We start from the raw sequence: 7,243 nt of genomic DNA, 5'->3' as shown, positions 1-7,243 counted from the left end.
ACAGGGATTGTTAAACACACATGGACAGCAAGAGAGATATGAAAGATAAAACATGCAAGTACATTTTTTATTAACATGAGATATACATTTATAGTACATTGTTGTGACCGTTGGGTTTCACATCCCAAGGTCTCTTGGACTCCTTTTGTCCATTCAGCTTCCACACTAACCCATTGAGGATTAGGTGTCCAACATTCCCCCCCTTAATCCGAAGGGTTATGTATGAGTCCAAGAAGAGAGTTGAAATACAAAATGTGCAAAAATGCATGGCAGCACTAGGTTGAATGTGCTCCCTGAAATGTTGGTATAAAGGGCGGTGGTTTAAGGGTGACCACCAACACTGGAACGCTTAGTGCAGTTCCCGGAACTCTTCCAAAACTGGCAAGAAACTAAAGTTTTCTGCTAGAGGAAGTGATCCTATTCTTTTAAAGAGGGAAACCTTCAACCATAAAAGGGAGGTCTCACCCCGCATAAAAGGTAAAATTTCAACCTGAAAAGGGAAGTCTCAACCTGTGATGGTTTAAGGATGACCAACAACTCTGGAATGCTTAATGCAATTCCTGGAACTCTTCCAAAACTGGCAAGAAGCTAGAGTCTTCTGCTAGAGGAAGTGTTCTCAATTGTGTTCCTGGAATGCTTCTGAAACTGGCAAGAAGCTGAAGTCTTCTGCTAGAGGAAGTGTCCCAGATTGCCAACTGAAGGCATGTTCAGGCATCTTTGTCTCTGGCTACAACTCTGAAACTGGTGTGGCAGGTTGTGGCTCAGGCTCGCTTGATGTGACTTTGAAGCTTGTAGATGACCATCATTTCCCCCCCTGTCAGATACAAGGTGAGCTGCAAGACTGTTCAATATTCTGGAAAAAGTTCTCACATGTGTTTGGAATATCTTCTTGGTTGTTGATGCCCATTGCCAAGAAGTGATCCATCCAAGATGAATCTTTGTTCTTGCAGGACGTTTGTTTCTGAAGCATCTGTGTGAAGAATGACTGGTTTTATGACAGTACTTACATGGATGAAGATCAAAACAGTGATCTTTCAGATGGCCAACTCGGTCACAGTGTTGGCATTTCACGATCTGTTGTTGTTGTTGTTGTTGTTGTTGTTGCTGTGGAAGAGGGGCAGAGTTTGGAACAACTAAAGCTGAACTGTCATGAGGAGCAGATGAACTGTCATGAATAAATCCAGCACTCTGAAACTGAATGGGCTTTGAGTAGTCTGGAATATGGAAGGACAAGTCCTTGTCATATCCAAGACCAGTTCTGTGCTTGTTGTGGACAAGCTGTTCCCAAGGTCTGATGATGGGCTTGGGAAGTGCAGACTGAGTTTCTGCATCTGCATATACAACTGCTGCTTTATTTGAATGAACAGTAACATTATTGACTTGATGTTTATGGGAGTCTATTTCAATCTTCTGAACAGAAACAGGTTCAGAATGATGACTCCACTTGTGTAATTCTTCCTGCTGTAGCTTTGTCTCAAGATGCAAAAACTCTATCTTTTCTTGTGCATTTTGTATACATTTTTGAATGTCAGCAATAATGTCTCTATTGATTATGATTGCACTGTCAGCAGTGGATACGATTAGAGTTCTCAATAACTCTAATATTCTTTCAAGCTTAGCCATTTTTCTACACCTTAAAAAAACCTCCAAAATCCCACAGAAAAAATGTCAGCTGCTAAATATCTTCAAGTTACACAAGAAAACCCTGTAGCTTAACGGGAAAAAACCAACCAGAGATATCTTGAAACTGTGAAAATTATACAAATATCATTGAGTCCTTCTATATTTAGCCAACAGTTACCCAAATCCTCTAATATTTTGAAGAAATCCCTCGACTGCTGCAAAACTATTAGCTGCTAAATATCTTCAAGCTACACAAAGAAAATCCTGCAGATTAAAGAAAACCGCAGGGCAAGCGTTGGTGGCTTAATGAGCAGACTATTGCAACTGTGTCACTTTTCATTACATACACAACAAATATTTTAGTTCCAAAATATGGCGGCAAGATTATTGATATTGTCAGAAGAGATTTGAGAACGAAAGAAGAGAAATCAGATGCTTTTAATACCATCAAAAACACTCTTGTGGAAATTCTTCTTATAATCTTAATTGGTTCATTTTCTACTGCACTGCGTGGATGGTGGTTTGCATCATCAAGTGAGTGTGTTGTTGCTCGACTGAGAAAAGATTTATTTCGACATCTTATTAACCAAGAGATCGCATTCTTTGATGTCACACGAACTGGGGAACTTCTTAGTCGTGTTTCAGAAGATACAAATTATTAAAAATGCAGCAACGACGAATCTCTCAGAGGCTCTTCGCAATCTCACAACTGCATTGATAGGCCTTGGATTTATGTTTCAAAAATATAACTGAACCATCCATTAAACTGCTGCAACAACGATATACTATGATTGTGCCATATCAGAGAGCGAGTAACTTGTAAAAAAACAAGTGTCGTAAAACTGACTATCAAACCAAGAGTAATGAGGGCTATCATGAAGCAATATTCTCCTGGCTTGACCAGATTCAAGGCTTTCAGAATAATTAAAGCAAATTTTAAGCTCCAGCCCCGGGATTATTGAACATGATTAACCAAATATTAAAAGCCTTATAAATGCCCGCATCAACATTTGAGGATAGCCAGCAGTGATGATGCACATTGATCGTGGATTGAAGGCCTTTCGGATGGTTATAAAGAATTCGATACTTGATTCATCTTCAAAATTCCTTGAAGCACCATGCTGAGAAGTATCCACTAGGTCGAGGTCTATATGTGTTGTTGCTGCTTTTCTTTATAGTTCCAGATCATAGATCCATGGTATATAGTTAGACCAACGTGGAGAAGTGAGGCTTGAGAGCCAGCTCTATATGATGCTGCGTAATTCCTCAATTTGTTGCCAAACATGTCATTCAACAAACTGCAACTAATCTACCATCTGGCATCAGTTTGGTGGCGCTGCGCAGCGGTTTATGAATTCACCTCTAAGCAGTCCCTCCGAATCTCGCCGCAGTGCAAGGTGCGTGAAGCCAATAGATTCCCGAGATTTATCATGGAATCGGCGAAGCTGGAAAAGAACGCCTTTACATGCCCGTTCTATGCTTTGACATGAACAGCGCTCTGGTACTTATCAACTCCTGTATGGAGCGAGCACAGATGCCGAACCACCACAAGGAACACATTTACATGAAGGAATCAGAAACCTTGGTCTTCGCTTGGCATGGTTGAACAGAGGAATCGTTTTGATACCAACAGCGCTCGGAACACTACACCATCAACCTCAAAATTTGAGGTGTTTTCTACGGCTGCTGATGGTCAGACAAGTGTTGAAATCAATGTTTTGCAAGGTGAACGAGAATTTGTCAAGGACAACAAGTCTCTTGGGAGTTTTCGGTTGGATGGAACTCCTCCTGCTCCACGAGGTGTCCCTCAAATAGAGGTGAAGTTTGATATTGATGCAAACGGTATTCTTTCAGTCGCTGCTGTGGACAAAGGCACTCAAAAGAAGCAGGATATAACAATTACCAGTGCTAGCACCTTGCCAACTGATGAGGTTGAAAAAATGGTGAAAGAGGCTGAGAGATTTTCTAAATAAGACAAAGAGAAGAGAGAAGCTATTGATACAAAGAATCAAGCTGATTCTGTCATCTATCAGACTAAGAAGCAGTTGAAGGAATTCGCTAGATCTTCAACCACGAAACAACAAATCTTGTGCACATTGTACACGGCACTAAGAAAGGTTCGCACCACATCGATTCTGTCAAATAACTGAATGGCCCCGTCTCCACATAACAAACGTTCTTCTATACTGTCTCCAGAAGGTCTGATTCAGGAATCAAACGCCCTTCGGGGAAAAATTACAGAAGGTTTATTGCTCACTGGTTTATGTAGCATGCCAATTATATACCATTCAGGTGCAACGCATATACCAAAGCATTCAATAAAACTGTTGATATTCCACAGCGTATAACATTTCAATAAGTGCACAGCAATTCATATTCCATTCAACGTTCAATAAACCATTCAATGAACCAAACGATGATTCCACTGGACAACGTTACGCATTACCATTCAATATCGAACCATAACGCATTCAACAGGAGCAGTTCAGGCATTCAAACCAGGAAGTCAGAGAGCGCAGAGATACCATGTCAGAGGAATATCAGACAGAGAGCGTAGGGATGGCAGATAGAGGTCAGGTAACATTTATCTAACAAACCAGGACATGTCGGAGTGCTCAAGTAATGTTCAACTAATACAGAATTTCATAATGGAAACGTTGGACGTGCAGGAGTGCTCAGGTAACGTTCAATCATATATAGGCTGAGGAGGCGGTATAGGTCGGGCGTTAACAAAACAGCTCAAGTCATAAAAATTTCGACATTTCACACTCAATCATGCCATTCTCGCAGCAATGCACGCAGTCTGATGCGCTCAGCTTCAATGTTTTAGGTTGTCAGGGGCGTTAGGTAGTCAGGAAAGTTAAACCCTGAGGAAGAAAACAGGCCACACATCATGGCTCTGATACCATGTTAAACACACATGGACAGCAAGAGAGATATGAAAGATAAAACATGCAAGTACATTTTTTATTAACATGAGATATACATTTATAGTACATTGTTGTGACCGTTGGGTTTCACATCCCAAGGTCTCTTGGACTCCTTTTGTCCATTCAGCTTCCACACTAACCCATTGAGGATTAGGTGTCCAATAGGGATAACGACCGTTGATGATGACATGGTGAGTCTTACACTCCTCGGTCTTCCTAAGAGCTAGCATAGCTACCAACACTCGGTTAATGGAAGAGAAAAATTGCCATATTTGGAACGACTTTGGTTGGATCTGATGCAGGAGGAAATCATAACAAGCACTAGAGATGGATCCTCATCGAAGCAAGATGATGAGGAAAATCTAACCTTAGCGAGTAAGGTGAGGAAAGGGAAAGGGAAGGTGTCCCATCCCAAATCCGGTTCTTCCCATGGTGGGAAGAAGATTGAAAATTTGAAAGTGCAATGCTTTCATTGTCATGAAGTGGGCCATTATGCTACGAATTGTCCACAAAATAAAACCAAGAAGGGTTCCTCAAAGGGATCTGATGGTGAGGCACTGGCCTCACAGTTTGAGCTGGATTTCTCTCTTATCACATGCATGGTTTCATCCATGGTGGGATGTGTGTGGTACCTGGACAGCGGAGCTTCATTCCACATGTTAGGTGACAAGAATCTTTTCAGTACCTTGGAGGAGAAGGATCTCCAGATGCAGATTGAGATGGGCGATGATGGAAAGTACTGTGTTTCAGGTGAAGGTATGGTTGTGTTTCAGAGGGAGCGTGGAGCTCCCCTCACCCTAACTGATGTAAAGTATGTACCAGGTCTGAAGAAGAATCTTGTGTCTGTCGCTATGCTAGAAGATAAGGGCTATGATGTAGTCTTTAGTAAAGGAAAGGTATTCCTGAGGCATATAGGTACTCCACAGACAAAGCGAATAGGGATTCGAGTCAAGAATCTCTACAAGCTAGAGGTAAACGACTGTGTTGCTTTGAGTTCCAAAGTTGAGATGGTGCAAAGACAAGATGTTGGTGAGCTATGGCATAGAAGACTGGGCCACTTGCACCATGGAGCCCTGAAAATCATGAAGCAGATCTTTACCAGATTACCCAAGGGAAAAATTGAGCAGACGACTACATGCAAAGGTTGTACCTTGGGTAAGTATGCGAAATCCTCCTTTCTGGATCGAGACAGTAGAGCTGGAGCAATCCTGGAGAGAGTTCACTCAGATGTTTATGGACCCTTCTCTATAGCCTCCACCGCTAAACAAAGGTACTATGTTATTTTTATTGATGATTTTTCTCGTAGATGCTGGATCTACTTTATGCAAAAGAAGAATCAGACCTTCTTGAGGTTTGTGAGTTTAAAGCCTTGGTAGAGAAAGAATCTGGAAAGAAAATAAAAGCCTTGCATAGCGACAATGGTGGAGAGTATGTCTCCCAATAGTTTAAAGACTTATGTGCTACAGAAGGTATTAAACAGGAACTGACGGCACCCCATAACCCACAGTAGAATGGGGTGGCTGAAAGGAAGAACAGATCGATTGTGGGAGCAACTCGAGCAATGTTGCATGAACAAAGCCTACCACTGAATTTGTGGGTTGAGGCATGCAATACAACAGTATACTTGCAGAACAGAAATCCGCACCGTATACTGGGAATGAAGACACCTATGGAGGCCTATTCTGGGAAGTGACCTGATGTAAGTCACTTCCGAATCTTTGATCAACAGTTTACTGTCATGTGACCAAAGATGCCAAGAAGAAGCTAGACCCAACAGCTAAGTTGGGAATACTTGTGGGGTACACGAATACACCCCACAACTATCGGGTGTACCTGCCTTCCACTTAGAGGACAGTGGTATGTAGGGATTTGAAGTTCGACGAGCAGAAAGCCATGCGCTTATCTCTTGAGAGGCAGCTCGAGTTGCATGCAGATGAGGAACTTTCAGTTCCTAAGGAGGAGGAGCCTTAGATTGATGCAGAGCAGCTGCATGCAGAGGATCCAGGAGTGGAGACATCCACTCATGCTGATACTTCTAGAGATGGGCGGAAACGCTCAAGGGAAGCTGACAAGTTGATGCTGGATGCACGAGAGAATGTGGGACAACCATATTCTCAGCGCAGACAGAGGAGGTCGCCCGAGCAGTACACTGGGTACATGGGCCTAGTTGGGGAGTGTGTAGATATCGAACCTTCTTCATTCGAGGAGGCAGTGCAGCAAACAGAGTAGGTTGATGCAATGGTAGAGGAGTACGACTCTATCATTCAGAACAATGTGTGGGATGTTGTCCCAAGGCCTCAGGGCTGTTCAGTGGTGAGTTCTAGATGGCTTTACAAGGTAAAACAGGAAGCTGATGGCAGTGTTGAGAAACATAAGGCAAGGTTTTTTGCCCGGGGTTTCTCACAGGTCGAGGGGATTGACTACAATGAGACTTTTGCTCCTGTAGCAAGGTACTCATTGATTAGATCGATGTTGGCACTCTCAGCTTAGAGGGGGTGGAAGATCCACCAGATGGATGTGAAGACAACATTCCTCAATGGGAAGATTGAGGAGGAGGTGTACATTGAGCAGCCAGAGGGTTTCGAGACCTTCGATCGTGAGTCGCATGTGTGCTGACTGAAGAGAGCTTTATATGGGCTAAAGCAAGCACGCTGTGCTTGGTACACTAGGGTCGACAGCTATTTCACCGA

General features: G+C 42.7%; 1 pseudogene; it reads left to right on the top strand.

Moving 5' to 3' along the window:
* Window positions 1–3,221: 3,221 nt before the first annotated feature.
* On the top strand, window positions 3,222–3,596 carry LOC149263206 (stromal 70 kDa heat shock-related protein, chloroplastic pseudogene; annotated as a pseudogene).
* The last annotated feature ends 3,647 nt before the right edge of the window (window positions 3,597–7,243 follow it).

Source organism: Pinus tabuliformis, chromosome 6, assembly GCF_031772625.1.
Source record: "Pinus tabuliformis cultivar Carrire ecotype Pingquan chromosome 6, CPIR1, whole genome shotgun sequence".
Classification (NCBI taxonomy): Eukaryota; Viridiplantae; Streptophyta; class Pinopsida; order Pinales; family Pinaceae; genus Pinus; species Pinus tabuliformis.
Note: the sequence above shows the minus strand (reverse complement) of the source record. Positions and strands in the feature narration are given on the sequence as shown.